The sequence below is a fragment of the Macrotis lagotis genome, chromosome X, assembly GCF_037893015.1.
Source record: "Macrotis lagotis isolate mMagLag1 chromosome X, bilby.v1.9.chrom.fasta, whole genome shotgun sequence".
NCBI lineage: Eukaryota > Metazoa > Chordata > Mammalia > Peramelemorphia > Peramelidae > Macrotis > Macrotis lagotis.
Genome location: NC_133666.1, coordinates 589,320,901 through 589,343,609, shown reverse-complemented (window position 1 = coordinate 589,343,609; position 22,709 = coordinate 589,320,901). Strand labels below are relative to the sequence as shown.

Below are 22,709 nucleotides of genomic sequence, written 5' to 3'. Positions count from 1 at the left end.
TCGAATTCCAGAACTATTAAATCAAGGAAAAAGTCCTGCAAGTGGCCAGAAAGAAAAAGTTCAAATAAAAAGGAGCCACAGTCAGGATTACACAGGACCTGGCTATATCAACATTAAGGGATCAAAGGGCCTTGGAATATTATATCCTGGAGAGTAAGGGAGTTTGGAATACAGTTAAGAATTCACTATCTGGCAAAACTGAGCCTTCTCTTTCAGGGGAAAAGATGGACATTTAACAAAATAGGAGACTTTCAACTTTTCCTGTTGAAAAGACCAAATGGAAAAGCTAAACAGAAATTGTTATCTTTAAACAGGAGACCCAAGAGATACATGAAAAGGTAAAAGGGGAAAAGAAAAAATTTGTTATTCAATAAGACAAAACTGACTATATCCCCATCTGGGAGAAAATATTCTCATGACTCTTGAGAATTGTAACTCTATTAGAAGGAATATACTTAGTCAGAAGTAATGGACACTCATGACTTGTTTGAGACTCTTATGGAATGAGTTAAAAATAATATCTCCTTAAAAAGGGGAGTGGGGGACAGTATAGAGACAGGAGGAGGGAGGAGGTTGAGTGGAGTAAAATTACATCACATGAAGAGTTGCAAAGGACCTATTGCAATAGAGGGGAAGAAAGGAGAGGGTGAGAACCACATGAATCTTACTCTCATAAGATTTGGCTCAAGTTGAGTTTAAAAATTATCTTACCTTTTAAGTATTAAGAGGGGAAGGGAGGGACTGACAGAAGGAAGGGAAGGAAGAAAGGTAAAGGGAAAAAGTGAAAGAAAAGAGAAGGGTTTGGATAGAAGGGGGCAAATACATTGAAGAAAGTGACATTCAGAAGAAAAATAGTGAGGAATAGGGATTAAGTGAGAAAAGGGGAAAATACAATTGGAAGAAAGATAGCATGGAGGCAATAAAGAATTAATCATTATAACTAAATTTGAATTGGATGGGACTCTCCCATAAAGTGGAAGCAGCTAGTAGATTGGATTAAAAACCAGAATCCTACAATATGCTGCTTACAAGAAACACTTTTGAAGCAGAGAGATACATAAAGATAAAAGACTAGAGCAGAATATATCATACTTCAGCCAAAGTGAAAAAGGTAGGGGTAGAAATCCTTATCTCAGACAAAACAGCTGCAAAATCAGACCTCATTAAAATATATAAAGAAGGAAACTGTATCCTCCTAAAAGGTACCATAAACAATGAAAAATGTTCAATACTAAATACATGTGCATCAAGCAGTATAGCATCCAGATTCTTAGAGGAGAAGCTGAATGAGTTACAGGAAGACATGAGCAGCAAAACTCTAGTAGTGGGAAACCTCAACCTCCCTCTCTCAAAAAAGGAAGTTAAGGAGGTAAATGGAATGTTAGAAAACTTAGACATGTTAGATCTTTGGAGAAAAATGAACAAGGATAGAAAGGAATATACCTTTTTGTCTGCAATACATGACACATACACAAAAATTGACCATGTACTAGGGCATAAAAACCTCATAATCAAATGCAGAAAGGCAGAAATATTGAATGCATCTTTTTCTAACCACAATGCAATTAAAAAGTCACTTGTAATAATGGGCCATGGACAGATAAAACTAAAACTAATTGGAAACTAAATAGCTTCATTTTAAAGAATGAGTGGATCAAACAACAAATTATAGAAAGCATTAGTGATTTCATCTAAGACAATGACAGCAAGACAATTTAACAAAACTTATCGGATAAAGTAAAGCAGTCATTAGAGGATATGTTATATTTCTAAATGCTTGCATGAATAAAAAAGAGAAAAAAGAAATAAATGAACTGAGCATGAAACTAAAAAAGTTAAAAAGAAAGAACTAAAAACCCCAATTAAATAACAAATTAGAAATTCTAAAAATTAAAGAAATTAAAAAAATCAAAACCAAGAAAACTATTGAATTATTAAAGAAAATCAAGAGTTGGTTTTATGAAAAAATCAATAAAATAGATAAATCTTTGGATTATTTGATTAAAAAAAGAAGGAAATAAAATTACTAGTATCAGAAATGAAAAAAGGTGAACTCACCACCAATGAGGAAGAAATTAAAGTAATAATTTGGAATTACTTTTCCCAAATATATTCCAATAAATTTGATAATCTAAATGAAATAGACAAATATTTACAAAAATATAAATTGACCAGGTTAAATGAAGAGGAAATTAAAAGCCTAAATAGGGGCAGCTAGGTGGTGCAGTGGATAGAGCACTGGCCTTGGAGTCAGGAATACCTGAGTTCAAATCCAGCCTCAGACACCTAACTGTGTGTGGCCTTGGGCAAGCCACTTAACCCCATTGCCTTGAAAAAAATCCACAAAAAAAAAAACCCTAAATAGCCCTACCTCAACAAGTCATCAATGAACTTCCTAGAAGACATCTCCAGGGCCAAATACATTCACAGGTGATTTCTATCAAACATTCAAGGAACAATTGGTTCCAATTCTATATAAACTATTTGGAAAAAATAGATGAAGACAGAACTCTGCCTAATTCCTTCTATAATACTAATATGGTGCTGATATCTAAATCAGGAAGAGTGAAAACAGAGAAAGAAAAATATAGACAAATTTCCCTAATGAATATGGATGCAAAAATATTAAATAAAATATTATAAAGCTATTGCAGCAAGTTATCACTAGGATAATATGATCAAACAGGATTTATTAAGGAATGCGAGATTGGTTCAATATTGGAAAACTGTCAGCATAATTGGCTATAACAATCACAAACAGAACAAAATCACATGATTATCTCACTAGATGCTGAAAAAGTATTGGATAAAATGTAGTACCCATTCCTACTAAAAATGCTAGAGAGCTTAGGAATAAATGGATTGTTCCTAAAAATGATAAGTAGCATTTATCTGAACCCATCAACAAGCATTATACACAATAGGGATAAGCTAGAAGCATTTCCAATAAGATCAGGAATGAAACAAGGATGTCCATTATCACCACTACTATTCAATATCATATTTAAAATGTTAGACTCAGCAGTAAGAGAAGAAAAAAACAAATTGAAAGAATTAGAATTGGAAAGGAAGAAACAAAACCCTCACTCTTTGCAGATGACATGATGGTATGCCTAAAGTATCCTAAAAATAATCATCTAAAAAACTGCTGGAAGCAATTAGCAACTTTAGCAAAGTCACATAAATCCTCAGTATTTCTATATATATTAGCAGCAAGAGTTAGAAAGAGAATTTCCATTTAAAATAACATCAGACAACATAAAATATTGGGGAGTCTACCTGCCAAGGCAGAGTCAGAAACTATGAAAACAACTAAAACATTTTTCACACAAATACCACATTACTCTATGTATAAGATACTCCCATGTTTAAGATGCACCTTAATATTGGGGCCCAAAATTTGGAAAAAATATTACCTAAAGTTGTTGATCTCTAGTTTTATTCAACATGAAATTCAATGATCATCTACTCATAGCTTTCAGGCATCTTTGGGCAAATCTAGTGGATGGACACAATTCCGTTTCATGAACCTGAAGCACCAGTTGAGCCCTTCTTTGAAAGCAGTCACTTCATTTTCTTCACCAATTATTCTGGTCTCATGCTGAACCATCTTTCTGGATACAGGAATTCAAATGACCTTTTGTTCTTCAATCCATCTCTAAAAATAGACCATTTTTTGACTTGCCTTTCATGGCCTTCTTCTGGCATGGTGTTTTCAGTAGGGTTTCTTCTTCCCGTAGCCAGTCTCAAATTGTTTTCTCAGTTGGGAGGAGGACCAAACTGATGTTCAGCAGAATGATTTCCATTCATTTTTGCAAACTGGAACACTTTAAACTTGAATTCAGCACTGTACAAAAATCTTTTCTTAGCTATCTCTGGACAGAACATGGTAAAATATAATCTAGTCTACCAGTAAAACATTTGCAACAATGAGCACAAAGACAACAAGTGTAAAAAAGCAGGAAATACAAATTTTAAAATCTACAATTACAAAAACAAGAGCAAAAAAGTGGGAAATGCAAGTAAAAAACTCTACATCCACTGTATAAAATGCTCCTGGCTTTTAGACCCCAAATTCTTCAAAAAAGGGCGTATCTTATATAAGGGGAAATATGGTAAAATCAGATCTAAATAATTTGGCAAATATCAACTGCTTACAGATAGCCTGAGCTAATAATTCTACCTAAATTAAATTACTTATTTATTGCCATAACAATCAAATTTCCAAAACATTACTTTAGGGAGCTAGAAAAAAATATAACCAAATTCAAATGGAGAAACAAAAAGTAAAGAATATGAAGGAATTTAATTTTTAAAAATGCAAAAGAAAGTAGCTTAGCCTTACCAGATCAAAAATTATATTATGAAGCATCAGTCGTCAAAACTGCCTGGTTCTGGCTAAGAAATAGAGTGGAGAATCAGTGGAATAGATTAGGTGCAAAAGAGAATACAGGAAATGATTATAGTAATCTGCTGTTTGATAAACCCAAAGAGTCCAATTTCCGGGATAATAATTTACTCTTAAAAATTGTTGTGAAAATGCTCTATACAAAGATAATATCAAAATGGGTGCAGAATATAGACAATATTATAAGCAAATTAGGAGAACAAGAAATAGTTTACCTGTCAGATCTATGGAAAGGGGAGCAGTTTATGATTAATGAAAAGGTAGAGAACATTATAAAAAACAAATTGGATAATATTGATACATTAAATTAAAAAGCTTTCATACAAACAAAACCACTGTAACCAAGATCAAAAGAAACGTAGTAAATTGGGAAACAATTTTTATATCTAGTGTTTCTGAAAAAAGGACTCATTTCTAAACTATAGAGAGAACTGAGTCAAATTTATAAAAAAAAAAAAGCAAGCTATTCCCCAATTGACAAATGGTTAAAGGATATGTGAAGGCAATTTTAGATGAGGAAATCAAAGCTATCTATAATCATATAAAAATTGCTCTAAATCATTACTGATTAGAGAAATGCAAATTAAAGCATCTCTGAGATACCACCTCACACCTCTCAGATTGACCAAAGTGACCAGAAAGGATAATACCACTACTGGGTCTGAATCCTGAAGAGATCATGAAACAGAACTTTAAAACACACTTGTACAAAATTATTGATAATACCACTGTTTTTTGAGAAAAGAATTGGAAATGAAGGTGATGTCCGTCAACTGGAGAATAGTTGAACGAATGGTGTAAATGTATATGATGGAACACTATTGTTCCATTAGAAATCAGGAAGGATAGGATTTCAGAGAAGCCTGGAAAAACTTGCATGAATTGATGCTGAGTGAGATGAGCAGAACCAGAAGAACATTGTACAGCTTAACAACAACATGGGATGATGATCAACCTTGATGGACTTGCTCAATCTATGAGTGCAATAATCAGGGACAATTTGAGGGATGAAGAATACTATCTGTATCCAGAGAAAGAACTGTGGAGTTTAAACAAAGATCAAAAATTATTATCATCAATTTTTAAAAACATCATCTCATGTTTGACATAATTTGGCTATCGCTAATATTTTCTTTCTTCCTTAAGGATATGTTTTCCTCTCAGCACGTACAATTTTGACATATGCATTATCATGGAAATAAATATAAAGCCTATCATACTGCTTTCTGTTGGGGGGGAAGGGGAAGGAAGGAAGGGGGGAAAGTGTAAAATTCAAAGCCCTGCAAAAAAAGATTAGTAGAAACTACTATTGCAAATAATTGGAAAACAAATCATTTATATTTTTAAAAAATTGGAAACAAAAGTGTGTGCCTATTGCTTAGGGAATAGCTAAACAAACCTGTGGTGCACTAATGTAATGAAGGATCCCTACCCTGTAAAAATGATGAATATGAAGGCTTTTGAGAAACCTGAAGAATTATATGAACTGGCTCTAAAAGAAGCAGAACCAGGTAAACAAGATAACTACAGCAATGAAAATTGAAAGGACAAGTCCCTTGAAGGGACTGGAGGACTGAAGACTAATTAAAATGTTCAATTTTGACTTCCAGAGAAGAAATGAGAAAAATATACCTCTATCTTTTCTTCCTTTGGGTGGGGGAAGATAAAGATATGGGAAACTATTAAGTGGATTGTACATATTTGTCAGAAATGATTGATCAGACAAGTATTTTTTATTGAATTCCTTGTTTTTCCCTTTTTCTTTTAAAATCATTATTATAAATAATGGTCTATTGAACTAGAGAAGGGAAAGGAATATATTGAGAAATGAAAGTGATTTTTTAAAGTGTATATACATATATATATATATGTATATGTATGTGTGATAAGATAATTTTAAAGTATTATTTGTAACCTATTCTCTTAGCAATGTGAATAAATCCTGTGAATTTGTCCTGTGAATAAATCCTAACCAGCACATTCTTGTGATCTAAAAGAATAAAAATGGAATAATGGAGTGGAAACTAAAATTCATAATGACAGCAACAAAGGAGAAAAAGTTAAAACAATTTAATAGCTAGCATTTATATAACACTTTAATATTTACAAAGCTCTTTGCAAACCTTACCTCATTTATCCTCACAACAACCCTTGGAGTTAGATATTATCATCTCCATTTTATGGATGAGGAAACTGAGGCAGTCAGAGGATAAATGCTCAGACATGTACAGGGTGACTTAGCTAGTAAGTGTCTTGGGCTAGATTTGACCTCACAGTTTTCCTTACTTCACTATCAATATTTTATCCACTTCACAACCTTCTTCACACACATTGTATAAACTGAGAGTAAGGAGCAAAGCAGCTGAGTCTCTGAGGATGAAATGAAGTGTTGAGAGATGAGTCATTTAGAAACCATTTAGAAGATTGCCAAAATATTCCAGGCATAAGGTAAACTTAGTATCCAGTGCAGATCTGTGAGTGGAAAGAAGAAAATGCATAGGAGAACATAGAAAAGAGATTTGGCAACAGATTGGCTCTGTGGATGATATCAAATTGTCAACCCTGAGTGATTGGAAAGATGGTAGTGCCTTTTGGCAGTAATAGGGCAAGAGCTAAGGGCTTAGAGAAGGGGGGAGAAAGATGATGAGTACCTTATGGATGATGTTTATGAGTAGATAAAGCAGAACTAATGACATGGATGATGACCCCACTAACTGATGATCAGTCTAATGTCTTTGGGTTCCTTTTTTTGTTAAAGTTGGGAATCGAGTAGTGTTTCTACCCCACCTCATTCCTAAATTACACCTTTAAGGCTGAGTAGGAAGTTCAGACAACTTGAGGTTATAAGCAGGATGTATAAATGAAAAATTTTCTTCTCTTCTCATGCCTGTCACAAACCTAAACACAGTGGGACTTCTCACAACCACAGAGGATGAGCGAGAAACCCAAGTATGCATTCCAAGCCTTCTTTTTCAATAATTTAATTGGTACTCCATCGGTGATTCTGCTAGAAGAAGAAGCCTTAGGTGCTAAAAAACTTGGAATTTATTTTATTTTTAAGTTCTCATTTCCAGGCTCATTTCCAGCTCATCGTTGCACTAAACAGATGTACTGTATTGATGGAGTACATACGAGACTTCTCGTTACAGCAACGAATCTATGTGTTTGTGTGTGTGTGTGTGTGTGTGTGTGTGGTGTTAATTATATAACCCCTGCAGTCATACAGATGGAAACATCTCCACTCCAGCTGTAACCCTCACCAAGCCCCCGAGATCCCTGACAGGAGCAGCTGTGGGCTCGAGCAAGGAGAGAAATAGAACAGCTGGCCTTGTTCGCACTTTATAGTCCTAAATCACTATTCAAGCAAGCTGAGGCTCCTTTACTTTAGAGCCAATGGGCAACCTACACAGTCAGTCCTCAGCAGCTTTGGCATGTTTTTGTCCATTTCTACTTCAAAAGGAGAAGCTGACCAGCTCAGCTCCATAGTCCCCCTGCTGTGGAGACAGATCAGCTGCTCCTATAAAAGTGGACTTCGATTAGCAATAAGATAATGACTGCCAAAAAGAGTGATGTAACCTTAGGCTCCATTAAGAGAAACAGAGTGTGCAGAGAAGTGATTGCTCCATCATTAGTAGCCTGGTTAGTCAACTTTTAGAGAACTATGATCAGTTCTAAGGGTTCCATTTTAAAAGGGATATTAATGAAGTGAAATACATATATGTATCTAGGTAAGTATGTATGTATACATACATATATAAGTGATTAGTAATATGTATATACATACACAGATATATAATGATGATTAGAAGATTTCAAAAAGAAAAATGCATCAGAAAAATATGGTGTCTCAGGAAATAGTAAATACTTCATCATTTTTGACCTATGGATTTTATAAATTCATAATTTAGGAAGGATTGGGGCTAAAATGACCTGTGAGGCTCAACCAAGACAAAGATATTGATTCTGATTCTAGTGCTCTGTTCCCCCAAAATAAAGAATCTATCCTCTGCTTATTATTATTTATTAATAAAAGTATTATTCTACTTATCTTCTAATTATTCTCTCTTTAAAGTTATTAATGATCTCTTAATTTTAAAATCCAGTGGCCTTTCCTCCATCCTCATTCTCCTTGACACAATTATGAATCTTTCTTCTTTGCTACTCCTTCTATCTAGATTTTCAGGTCAATGCTGTTACCGAGGCCTGTTGATTTCAACTGTGCAACATCTCTCTAATTACACCCCCTTCTCTTCTCTGACACTGCCACCACTTCAGTGCAAACCCTTGTCTCCTCACATCTAGATTACTACACTAGCTGCCAGTGGGTCTGACTGCTTCAAGTCTCTCTTCACTTCAGTATATCCCTGGAGAACTACTAAAATAATTTTCATAAAGTGCAGGTCCAATCCCTTTTCCTTTCTCCCACCTCTCTCTCTATCTTTCTGTCTCTGTCTCTGTCTCAATCGTTCTTCTTCTCTTTGTCTCTCTTTCCTCTCCATCCATTTTTCCTCTGTCTCTCTCTGTCTCCCTCCCTCCTTCCTTCTCTCTCTCTCTCTCTCTCTCTCTCTCTCTCTCTCTCTCTCTCTCTCTCTCTCTCTCTCTCTCTCTCTCCCACCCGCCTCCAGTGGCTTCCTATTACCTCCAGGAGCAAATACAGAATACTCTCTGAGACATTCAAAGCCCTTTATAACCTAGCCCCTTCCTAATTTTCAAGTCCCCTTACACCTTACACATGCTCTTTGATCTAGTAACTGTAACTGTGGTCTCCTGGCTATTTCACAAAAAAAAAAAAAAAGACTCTCCATCTCTCCTCTTCAGGCATTTTCTCTGGCTGTCTTCCCATGCTTGGAATGCTCTCCTTTGCTTCAATTACTGACCTTCCTGTATTCCTTTATACCTTCTACAGAAGCTTCTCCAATACCCCCTAATTCTAATGCCTTCTTTCTATTAATTATTTCCTATTTCTCCTACCTATATAACTGATGCAAAGAAAAGATGTAGAGAATTATGAATGTAGAAATTGGGTGGAGATGTAAATTTATCACCACTTACTCTTGAGACGTAAAATTGACTAGAAGTAGAGAATTATGAATGTAACAGAAGAAAAATTTGTAATCTTAAAGATTGTTAAATCTTGTCAAATTGGATGGAGATCCCCATTCTTGATGTAAATTGACTACCACTGATATATTATTTAATGTAAAATTTCTATCCTGATTTCCTTAGACTTCACCCTCTACTTAATTCCAGGTCCAGTAAAGGGGAAGGGAATCCATCTTTTTTCCCTCAGGATCAGGACAAGCCTATAAAAACCTGGGTTGGTCTCCACTCAGGGCCACCAGTCTTTTCTGACTTGCTGGTCCAGTCAAGCTCAGCTTGACTGTTCTTTTGTCTCTGTCTTTCTTTACCTACTATTTTCTTATGTATTGTAACTTCTTTTAATAAATTTTCGTTTTATTTTCACTCTTGCTTTCCAGAGTCTAAATAATGATTCCTCATAGGCAGATCCTAGCTCAAGTAGCCAGTGACAACATAACTTGCTTTGCATATACATATATATATATATTTTTTTCTTGTCTCTTCCATTAGATTCCAAGTTCCTTGAGGACAGGGACCTTCATTTGCTTCTTTTTTGCAGCCCCAAAGCTTAGTACAATTCTCAGCACATAATAAACATAATAAATGTTTGCTGATTGATTGATTATCCTCTGTTATTATATTATTATTATATTATTATTATTATTATTATTATTATATAGTGAATGACTGAGAACTAATAATGGTATCCTACAGCCCCCAATGATGGGCCTACAGCAACCCTCTGCTTTCAAGACTCCAAATCTACACTCATTTTTCAGTCAGGAGAGTCTCTTCATTGTGCCAAGAACATGGTAGATTTGTTACCGACTCATTACCTTCACTCTCCTATAATATTTCCCTTCCAGGTCTCCAAATGCCTGCCACCCCCCCCCCCCCATCAAGAGTTTGAACTAATTTCCAGATGATGATGTTTGTCCTTTGTTATCAAGGACCACCATGACATCAGGGAGGTGATACTATGACAAGCACATGAATTGGATTTGAGTAAAGGGGTGCTATGCTACGACACCAGCCTCACTTTCTCCTCCAGAGCCTTTAAATGACCAGATATGAATCAGGATGAATGGAGATGATTCTGGATGTGAGGCAATCAGGGTTAAGTGACTTTTCCAATGTCACACAGCTAGTAAGTGCCAAGTGTCTGAGGCTGAACTCCCATCCTTCTGACTACAAGACCAATGTTCTATCCTCTATGCCATGGAAGTACTTTGGAAAGACTTTGGAGCATATGTACACATTCTATGACTGCTTCCTGGTCTGCTAACAATGAGATAATAGCAATATCAAGTATAACTATACACAGCTTATGAATGTGTTCTCTGATGTACTAAAGAGAAATATTTATACTTCTTTTCCTGCTATATTTTGTAAAAGTAAGTGATATTAATTGGTTAAGTGAACCAAGGGTGCAGGTTAATCACTGGTGGCTGTTGACACTGGTTGTACAGTCTACAGGGTGCCAGGGGACAGCATAACCTAGATGCCTTGAGCTGATACTATTAGAAAAGATACCCTGAGGGGCAGCCTTGCAATTCCATAGTGATTCACAAGTCACTCTTTACATTTAGATTCTTTCACATCTGAATCTCAATAACTATCTAACCAGGTTATGACCCTGACCTTTTGCTCATTCTACTGTAACACAAATTCCTGGCCCCTGAAACTCCTACACTTGTAATAAAACCATATGAGTAATCACAGAACCTCTCACATTATTTAAGCTTTGGAGTGTCTCTTGAGTAGCTTTCTGATGGTATTTTAAAAAATGTGAATATAATAAACTAAAAAGAAATAAAAGCCCAAAGGAAGTTAGTTAACTTTGATGTAAAACTTCAGAAACAGATTTACTGTATCTTCTTTTCTTGCCTTCAACTACCATCTTTCACATTATTTAGAACATTTCCAAAAGAAAAGAGAGAAACAAGCTTCCTCCCCTGCAGTAAAACCTTTCAGAATCCACTGTGATGGACAATAGATATGTTAATTTCTTAGATGTTTGGACCTCTTCTAAGACTCTATGAGACCTTTTAAAAAGCAGCTTGTGGTTTATCTACTGATTGAATTATTCCAATGCACAGCAAAAAGCTTTTATAAAATAATTAGCTCTTTTTCTCAATGTGATGGAAGTGTGAGTTATCTTGATGTCCATAATAGTAGCAGCATCCTTAGTCCTGGATAAGCCATAGATCAATAACCTTTGGAGAAAATTTTTCAGTAAGTGAAATTCTTTGCTATCACATTTATTAAGTATTCTTTGTCACACCCCTATGGAGAAGTAGATCAGAGCAATGTCTCTATGGACAGAATGACAACAACTTTAAAAAAAAATAATAAAATAAGTGTATAGAAAGGCAATGTAATTTACTCTAAATCATACAGCAGGTTTTGCATGACCCAAATTTGAATCCTCAGATTTAGTCATCTGTCTAAATCAAATAAAGAGCTATTTATCAAACAGTTATGACATGCCCACCAGACCAAACAAATGATCAAATAGAAAGGATAGGATTCTTACTATCTTGGCACTTATGATATTATAGACAACATAAGATTTGACTATGTGAGGGGAAAAGATTCAGACTTGTAGTCTGTACAAGAGCCTTTTGGCTTTATTTCTATAAGAAACATTTTATCTAGTGGAGCCAAGATGGCAGCAGGAGAACAGCCTTTCTTAGGTACTCTCTCAAAAATATTTCAAAAACCTTCAAATTACAACTCTAACTAAAGTTTTGAGAGACAGAACCTACAGAAAGATCCAATGTGGCAATTCTCTACCCAAGGTAACCTGGAAAATAATGGGAAGGCTCTGTTCCACAGGGTTGGAAGGGTCAGTAGTGCACCAAAGAGAAGGAACCTCAGCCTTCCAGGAACAGCCTCAGGACATCTGGGTCTCTGGGAGCCCCAGCTCCTGGTAGCAGAAGCAGTTTTGCCACCCCAGGGAGCACCAAGCACAACTTGGAAGATCATCAAGGAGACCTCTACCAGAGTGAATGCAAAGCCCAGGCCATTGTGGCCCTCCTCAGTGCAGCCGAGATCCCAAGAAACAGAAGCAGTCCTGTACAGCTGCTCCCTGAGCACTCAGCCTACAGAAGGTAAGGGAGTGGAGGGGGACTGCCGAGGTCTGACCTCTAATCCTGGGACAGGACTCTGGAGCTTTGACATATTCAGACCCTGGTTGCAGTCTGGGGCCCCCAAAAAGCAGGGACCTTCCTCACAGCCCTGTGTTAAAGGGGTGAGCTTGTGATCATTCAACAGACCAGAAGAGCAGTCAGAGCCTCACATATGGAGGTCCTTGCAGGAGTGTCCCAATAATACTCAAAAGCTCAGGAAGCACCCCAAAACCAGGCACAGGCAGGGGAAATGAGTAAACAGGAAAAAAAAAGGAACCTGACTATTGACAATTATTTTGGTCCCATGGAGGACAATTCTGAAGATGAGGAAGTCCAAGTTTCTGCATCTAAAGAATCCAAGAAACATAGAAGTTGAGCTCAGGTGATGACAGAGCTCAAAAAACATTTTGAAAATCAAGTAAGGGAGGTAGAAGAAAAATTGGGTAGAGAAATGAGAGAGATGCAGAAAAACATGGGAAAAAAAGTCATCAGCTTAGTCCAGGAGATCCAAAAAAATGCTGAAGAAAATAATATACTACAAACCAGTTTAGGTCAAATGGATAAAACAGTTCAAAAAGTTATTGAGGAGAAAAATGCTCTAAAAAGCAGAATGGACCAGATGGAAAAGGAAATTTAAAAAAAGCACTCTGAGGAAAACAAATACTTCAAATGTAGAATGGAGCTAAAAAGCTGTTGACTATGTGAGAAATCAAGACACAATAATGCAAAACCAAAAGAATGAAAAACTAGAAAAAGAAAGTGAAATATTTCATTGAAAAAAAAACTGATGTGGAATACAGATCCTGAAGAGATAAATTATTGGTCTACCTGAAAGTCATGATCAGAAAAAAGAGCCTTGACTTTATTTTTAAAGAATTTCTACAGGATGGGGGTGGCTAGGTGGTGCAGTAGATAGAGTACCAGCCCTGGAATCAGGAGTACCTGAGTTCAAATCCGGCCTCAGACACTTAATAATTACCTAGCCTCATTGCCTTGGGCAAGCCACTTAGCCCCACTGCCTTGAAAAAAAAATTCCTACAAGAATATTGCCCTGATATCCTAGAAGCAGAGGGTAAAACAGAAATTGAGAGAATTCAATCTCCCCTGGAAAGAGATCCGAAAGAAAAAAAAAATAACCCGTAGGAATATTATAGCCAAGTTCCAGAATTCCCAAGTCAAAGAGAAAAGATTACATGCAGCCAAAAGGAAACAAGTCAAATATCATGGAGCTACAGTCAAGATCACACAGGACTTAGCAGCATGTACATTAAGCTCTCAAAGGGCTGGGAATATAATATTCCAGAAGGCAAACGAGCTTGGAATGCAACCAAGGATCAATTACTCAGCAAAACTGAACATCCTCTTCCAGGGGAAAAGATGCACTTTCAAGGAAACACAAATTTCAAATGTTCCAATTGAAACAGTCAGAGATGAACAGAAAGTTTGATCTTCAAGTACAGGACTCGGGTGAAACATAGAGAGGGTGAATGAGAAGGGTAAATTATGTGGGACTTAATGATGATGAACTATGTGTATTCCTGCATGGAAAGATGATACTGATAATACTCATATAAACTTTCTCATTTATTAGAGTAGTTGGAAGGAGCTTATATAGATAAGGCACAGAAGGAAACTGAATTTGAAGTGTAAAAATGGAGTCAGTGGGTGAAAAAGAAATATGAGAAAATATTGGAAAAAAGGAAAGGAGGGGGTAGAATAGACTAAGATATTTCATGTAAGAGTCAAGAAATAGCTTTTGCAATGGTATGGAAGGGGGGAGGTGAGGGAGAATGAGGGAGCCTTTATTCTCATTCACAATGACTCAGAAGAAACAGCATACACAGTCAATAGGGTATAGAAATCTAGAAGAAAAAGGAGAGAAGGGGAACAGGAGGAGGGGAAGGGGATGTGGGTGATAGAGGAGAGGGTAGATCATAGGACAGAATAGTCAGATATGACACATTTTCTTTTTTACTTTTTGCAAGGTGGTGGGATTGGGTGGCCTGTCCGGGACCACAGGGCCAAGTGGTCTCTGGGGTGGAATGTAGGCCTGGGGCCTCTTGGCCCCAGGGCTGATGCTCTGTCTGCTGTGCCACTGGTCTGCCCCACAGCACATTTTTGAAGAGGGACTGACTGAAAGGAGAGAAAAAATATAATAGATGGTACTGGGGAGGAATGGATAGAGGGAATTACAATCAGCAACAGCAACTATGGAAAAATATGGAAGTAACTTCTGTGATGGACTGATGATAAAGGTGATCCACAGGAGACAGAACTGATGGTATCAGAACACAGATTGAAACATTTCTTTTCCTTTTTATTTCACTTTATTTCTCATGAGGTTTATATTTTTGTGGGGGGAGGGGGTATTATGTTTACTCTTACAAGAATATTTTAGTAATGTGTAAATAAATTAAATTTTAAAAAAATAAATATTTATATCTATGAGAAATATTTCAATAAAAATGCTATTTTATGGATAAGATGAATAGTAAATAATCACAACCAAATGAAGCTGATATTATTTTAAGACAGGAAAACTTTCAAATATCACTAGAGTTATCCCAGAATCACTTTTCTCTCTCTACATACTGTAGTTAGGCTACCAAATTGAAGAAGTAAGACAAAGATAAGTTCAAAGCTAGAATTCAGGAAAAAATTAGGATACAATTGAAAAAATTCATTCTTGATCATAATTGATCATGAAAAATAAGTAATGGATAACAGAAATGATAGCAACATCAGTTAGGGTTGTTGTTGCTACTTTTGCTGTTGCTTTTGTCATTGATGATGACGCTACTAGACTTATTATTTCATAAATGTATGGAATTCCCAACAAGGAAATTCCTATTAATGTTGGTTGACAACTTCTTCAAAATATATAGTCTTAAAGAGTTGTCTGGGAAACTGCTTATTGAAAACATTTAATAGTACCCCCCTTTTACTGTTGGCAGTCTCCACAAGACTTTCTCAACTAGTCCATAGGAAACTCTCCACTTTGGAAACTCACTCCACTCCTCCACTATTTTTCATATTGGCTGTTTCCTCCATCCCTGAGACCTCATCCTCTAATTGACAAGCTCCTCTTAGAATTTCCAATTTAAGAGGAGGCCCAGGTCAAAGATGTCTTCATCCCTCATCAGGATGCACTGCTGACTCACCTCTACAGGACTTTCTCCATCACTGATTCATGCCAAATAGTCTCCCTCACTTCCCTCCACCCCTTCTAGAACTTTTTAACTATTTTAAATATTATCTTCCCTATTGAAATATAACAAAAACAACCTATTCAACAAGCATTCTTGTGTGATTCTTATAACCATTCAATGAAGTAAATAGAATTACTGAATGCTAAGGCAGAAGAATCCTTGGAGAACATTTAGTCCCACCCCTATTGAGTGCAGGGATTCTCATCCATAACCTACATAACAGTTATCAAGCCTCCTCTAAAGCAACTTCAGAAAAGTATCACCTTACAAATCAGACTATTCTATTGTCAGTTAGTTCTAATTATAACTTCCAATTCAAACTTATTCTGAGGCTACCCTCCCAACTGGTATAGGAGCAGGGGGAACCTTAGATTGTGAAAGAGATACATACTCGAAGTTGGAAAGAATAAGGGATGCCAGGGATAATAACAGATGCAAATGATGCATGTCTTGGTTGGGGCTGGAAGTTTAGCCCAGTCACAATTCTTCACAATTCTTCACAATGGGTTAGCAGAGGTTAGAAGTCTTTAAGTCCTTGCTTTTTACTAGATGATCAATATCAGTGAAAGTACCAACCTTCCTGAGTTCTCTTCTTCACAACATCAGAAATTCAACTCCAAAACAATTTTTACAGTTAGAATTTCTGAAAAAGGACTCATTTCTAGAATATATAGTGGACTGAGTCAAATTTATGAGAGTACAAGTTATTTCCCAATTGATTAATGCTCAAAGACTATGAGCAGTTTTCAGCTGAAGAAACTAAAGCTATCTATAGTCATAAGAAAAAAATGCTCTGAATCTCTATGTCTCTAACACAAAGAGATCATAAGAAGGGGGCAAGACCCACATGGACAAAAATGTTTATAGCAGCTTTTTTTGTGGTGGCAAAGAATTGGAAATTGAGAGGTTGTTCATCAATTAGGGGAATAACTGTGTTCAAGTACTATTTCTCTGTAAGAAATCATAAAAGGACTTCAGAAAAGACTTACATGAACTGATGCAGAATGAAGTGAGCCAAACCAGAACATTGTACACAGCAACAACAACACTGTTGTTGATCAACTATGATGATAGATTTAGCTCTCCTTAGGAGTACAATGATCAAATATAATTCTAAAGGACTTGTGATGGAAAATATCATACTTATCCAGATAAAGAACTATAGAGTTTAAATGCAGACCAAAGAGTACTATTTTCCATTTTTAAAATTTGTTTTATACTTTGTTTTTTCTCTTGTAGCTTTTTTTCCTTTTGTTTTGATTCTTCTTTCACAACATGAATAATATGGAAATATCTTTAACATAGTTCTTTGTACAACCTATTTCAAATTACTCACTGCCAAGGTGAGGGGAGGAATGGAGGGAAAGGAGGGGAAAATGTGGAACTCAAACTCATACTGAAAAATGAATGTTAAAAACCAATTTTTCATGTAGTTTAAAATTCCAGTCCATGTATATTCATCAGTTGGGGAATGGCTGAACAAATTGTGATATATGTGCATTATGGAATACTATCTTCTTCTCTTTGTCTCTCTTTCCTCTCCATCCATTTTTCCTCTGTCTCTCTCTGTCTCCCTCCCTCCTTCCTTCTCTCTCTCTCTCTCTCTCTCTCTCTCTCTCTCTCTCTCTCTCTCTCTCTCTCTCTCTCTCTCTCTCTCTCTCCCCCCCCCCACCCGCCTCCAGTGGCTTCCTATTACCTCCAGGAGCAAATACAGAATACTCTCTGAGACATTCAAAGCCCTTTATAACCTAGCCCCTTCCTAATTTTCAAGTACCCTTACACCTTACACATGCTCTTTGATCTAGTAACTGTAACTGTGGTCTCCTGGCTATTTCACAAAAAAAAAAAAAAGACTCTCCATCTCTCCTCTTCAGGCATTTTCTCTGGCTGTCTTCCCATGCTTGGAATGCTCTCCTTTGCTTCAATTACTGACCTTCCTGTATTCCTTTATACCTTCTACAGAAGCTTCTCCAATACCCCCTAATTCTAATGCCTTCTTTCTATTAATTATTTCCTATTTCTCCTACCTATATAACTGATGCAAAGAAAAGATGTAGAGAATTATGAATGTAGAAATTGGGTGGAGATGTAAATTTATCACCACTTACTCTTGAGACGTAAAATTGACTAGAAGTAGAGAATTATGAATGTAACAGAAGAAAAATTTGTAATCTTAAAGATTGTTAAATCTTGTCAAATTGGATGGAGATCCCCATTCTTGATGTAAATTGACTACCACTGATATATTATTTAATGTAAAATTTCTATCCTGATTTCCTTAGACTTCACCCTCTACTTAATTCCAGGTCCAGTAAAGGGGAAGGGAATCCATCTTTTTTCCCTCAGGATCAGGACAAGCCTATAAAAACCTGGGTTGGTCTCCACTCAGGGCCACCAGTCTTTTCTGACTTGCTGGTCCAGTCAAGCTCAGCTTGACTGTTCTTTTGTCTCTGTCTTTCTTTACCTACTATTTTCTTATGTATTGTAACTTCTTTTAATAAATTTTCGTTTTATTTTCACTCTTGCTTTCCAGAGTCTAAATAATGATTCCTCATAGGCAGATCCTAGCTCAAGTAGCCAGTGACAACATAACTTGCTTTGCATATACATATATATATATATTTTTTCTTGTCTCTTCCATTAGATTCCAAGTTCCTTGAGGACAGGGACCTTCATTTGCTTCTTTTTTGCAGCCCCAAAGCTTAGTACAATTCTCAGCACATAATAAACATAATAAATGTTTGCTGATTGATTGATTATCCTCTGTTATTATATTATTATTATTATTATTATTATTATTATTATTATTATATAGTGAATGACTGAGAACTAATAATGGTATCCTACAGCCCCCAATGATGGGCCTACAGCAACCCTCTGCTTTCAAGACTCCAAATCTACACTCATTTTTCAGTCAGGAGAGTCTCTTCATTGTGCCAAGAACATGGTAGATTTGTTACCGACTCATTACCTTCACTCTCCTATAATATTTCCCTTCCAGGTCTCCAAATGCCTGCCACCCCCCCCCCCCATCAAGAGTTTGAACTAATTTCCAGATGATGATGTTTGTCCTTTGTTATCAAGGACCACCATGACATCAGGGAGGTGATACTATGACAAGCACATGAATTGGATTTGAGTAAAGGGGTGCTATGCTACGACACCAGCCTCACTTTCTCCTCCAGAGCCTTTAAATGACCAGATATGAATCAGGATGAATGGAGATGATTCTGGATGTGAGGCAATCAGGGTTAAGTGACTTTTCCAATGTCACACAGCTAGTAAGTGCCAAGTGTCTGAGGCTGAACTCCCATCCTTCTGACTACAAGACCAATGTTCTATCCTCTATGCCATGGAAGTACTTTGGAAAGACTTTGGAGCATATGTACACATTCTATGACTGCTTCCTGGTCTGCTAACAATGAGATAATAGCAATATCAAGTATAACTATACACAGCTTATGAATGTGTTCTCTGATGTACTAAAGAGAAATATTTATACTTCTTTTCCTGCTATATTTTGTAAAAGTAAGTGATATTAATTGGTTAAGTGAACCAAGGGTGCAGGTTAATCACTGGTGGCTGTTGACACTGGTTGTACAGTCTACAGGGTGCCAGGGGACAGCATAACCTAGATGCCTTGAGCTGATACTATTAGAAAAGATACCCTGAGGGGCAGCCTTGCAATTCCATAGTGATTCACAAGTCACTCTTTACATTTAGATTCTTTCACATCTGAATCTCAATAACTATCTAACCAGGTTATGACCCTGACCTTTTGCTCATTCTACTGTAACACAAATTCCTGGCCCCTGAAACTCCTACACTTGTAATAAAACCATATGAGTAATCACAGAACCTCTCACATTATTTAAGCTTTGGAGTGTCTCTTGAGTAGCTTTCTGATGGTATTTTAAAAAATGTGAATATAATAAACTAAAAAGAAATAAAAGCCCAAAGGAAGTTAGTTAACTTTGATGTAAAACTTCAGAAACAGATTTACTGTATCTTCTTTTCTTGCCTTCAACTACCATCTTTCACATTATTTAGAACATTTCCAAAAGAAAAGAGAGAAACAAGCTTCCTCCCCTGCAGTAAAACCTTTCAGAATCCACTGTGATGGACAATAGATATGTTAATTTCTTAGATGTTTGGACCTCTTCTAAGACTCTATGAGACCTTTTAAAAAGCAGCTTGTGGTTTATCTACTGATTGAATTATTCCAATGCACAGCAAAAAGCTTTTAATAAAATAATTAGCTCTTTTTCTCAATGTGATGGAAGTGTGAGTTATCTTGATGTCCATAATAGTAGCAGCATCCTTAGTCCTGGATAAGCCATAGATCAATAACCTTTGGAGAAAATTTTTCAGTAAGTGAAATTCTTTGCTATCACATTTATTAAGTATTCTTTGTCACACCCCTATGGAGAAGTAGATCAGAGCAATGTCTCTATGGACAGAATGACAACAACTTTAAAAAAAAATAATAAAATAAGTGTATAGAAAGGCAATGTAATTTACTCTAAATCATACAGCAGGTTTTGCATGACCCAAATTTGAATCCTCAGATTTAGTCATCTGTCTAAATCAAATAAAGAGCTATTTATCAAACAGTTATGACATGCCCACCAGACCAAAACAAATGATCAAATAGAAAGGATAGGATTCTTACTATCTTGGCACTTATGATATTATAGACAACATAAGATTTGACTATGTGAGGGGAAAAGATTCAGACTTGTAGTCTGTACAAGAGCCTTTTGGCTTTATTTCTATAAGAAACATTTTATCTAGTGGAGCCAAGATGGCAGCAGGAGAACAGCCTTTCTTAGGTACTCTCTCAAAAATATTTCAAAAACCTTCAAATTATAACTCTAACTAAAGTTTTGAGAGACAGAACCTACGGAAAGATCCAATGTGGCAATTCTCTACCCAAGGTAACCTGGAAAATAATGGGAAGGCTCTGTTCCACAGGGTTGGAAGGGTCAGTAGTGCACCAAAGAGAAGGAACCTCAGCCTTCCAGGAACAGCCTCAGGACATCTGGGTCCCTGGGAGCCCCAGCTCCTGGTAGCAGAAGCAGTTTTGCCACCCCAGGGAGCACCAAGCACAACTTGGAAGATCATCAAGGAGACCTCTACCAGAGTGAATGCAAAGCCCAGGCCATTGTGGCCCTCCTCAGTGCAGCCGAGATCCCAAGAAAAAGAAGCAGTCCTGTACAGCTGCTCCCTGAGCACTCAGCCTACAGAAGGTAAGGGAGTGGAGGGGGACTGCCGAGGTCTGACCTCTAATCCTGGGACAGGACTCTGGAGCTTTGACATATTCAGACCCTGGTTGCAGTCTGGGGCCCCCAAAAAGCAGGGACCTTCCTCACAGCCCTGTGTTAAAGGGGTGAGCTTGTGATCATTCAACAGACCAGAAGAGCAGTCAGAGCCTCACATATGGAGGTCCTTGCAGGAGTGTCCCAATAATACTCAAAAGCTCAGGAAGCACCCCAAAACCAGGCACAGGCAGGGGAAATGAGTAAACAGGAAAAAAAAAGGAACCTGACTATTGACAATTATTTTGGTCCCATGGAGGACAATTCTGAAGATGAGGAAGTCCAAGTTTCTGCATCTAAAGAATCCAAGAAACATAGAAGTTGAGCTCAGGTGATGACAGAGCTCAAAAAACATTTTGAAAATCAAGTAAGGGAGGTAGAAGAAAAATTGGGGTAGAGAAATGAGAGAGATGCAGAAAAACATGGGAAAAAAAGTCATCAGCTTAGTCCAGGAGATCCAAAAAAAATGCTGAAGAAAATAATATACTACAAACCAGTTTAGGTCAAATGGATAAAACAGTTCAAAAAGTTATTGAGGAGAAAAATGCTCTAAAAAGCAGAATGGACCAGATGGAAAAGGAAATTTAAAAAAAGCACTCTGAGGAAAACAAATACTTCAAATGTAGAATGGAGCTAAAAAGCTGTTGACTATGTGAGAAATCAAGACACAATAATGCAAAACCAAAAGAATGAAAAACTAGAAAAAGAAAGTGAAATATTTCATTGAAAAAAAACTGATGTGGAATACAGATCCTGAAGAGATAAATTATGGTCTACCTGAAAGTCATGATCAGAAAAAAGAGCCTTGACTTTATTTTAAAGAATTTCTACAGGATGGGGGTGGCTAGGTGGTGCAGTAGATAGAGTACCAGCCCTGGAATCAGGAGTACCTGAGTTCAAATCCGGCCTCAGACACTAATAATTACCTAGCCTCATTGCCTTGGGCAAGCCACTTAGCCCCACTGCCTTGAAAAAAAAATTCCTACAAGAATATTGCCCTGATATCCTAGAAGCAGAGGGTAAAACAGAAATTGAGAGAATTCAATCTCCCCTGGAAAGAGATCCGAAAGAAAAAAAAACAACCCTTAGGAATATTATAGCCAAGTTCCAGAATTCCCAAGTCAAAGAGAAAAGATTACATGCAGCCAAAAGGAAACAAGTCAAATATCATGGAGCTACAGTCAAGATCACACAGGACTTAGCAGCATGTACATTAAGCTCTCAAAGGGCTGGGAATATAATATTCCAGAAGGCAAACGAGCTTGGAATGCAACCAAGGATCAATTACTCAGCAAAACTGAACATCCTCTTCCAGGGGAAAAGATGCACTTTCAAGGAAACACAAATTTCAAATGTTCCAATTGAAAACAGTCAGAGATGAACAGAAAGTTTGATCTTCAAGTACAGGACTCGGGTGAAACATAGAGAGGGTGAATGAGAAGGGTAAATTATGTGGGACTTAATGATGATGAACTATGTGTATTCCTGCATGGAAAGATGATACTGATAATACTCATATAAACTTTCTCATTTATTAAAGTAGTTGGAAGGAGCTTATATAGAT

The 22,709-nt window shown here is 36.8% G+C and overlaps 1 pseudogene; it reads left to right on the top strand.

Moving 5' to 3' along the window:
* The first annotated feature begins 5,825 nt into the window (after window positions 1-5,825).
* Window positions 5,826-22,709, top strand: part of LOC141499390 (cyclic AMP-dependent transcription factor ATF-1 pseudogene) — a 36,130-nt pseudogene continuing 19,246 nt past the window's right edge.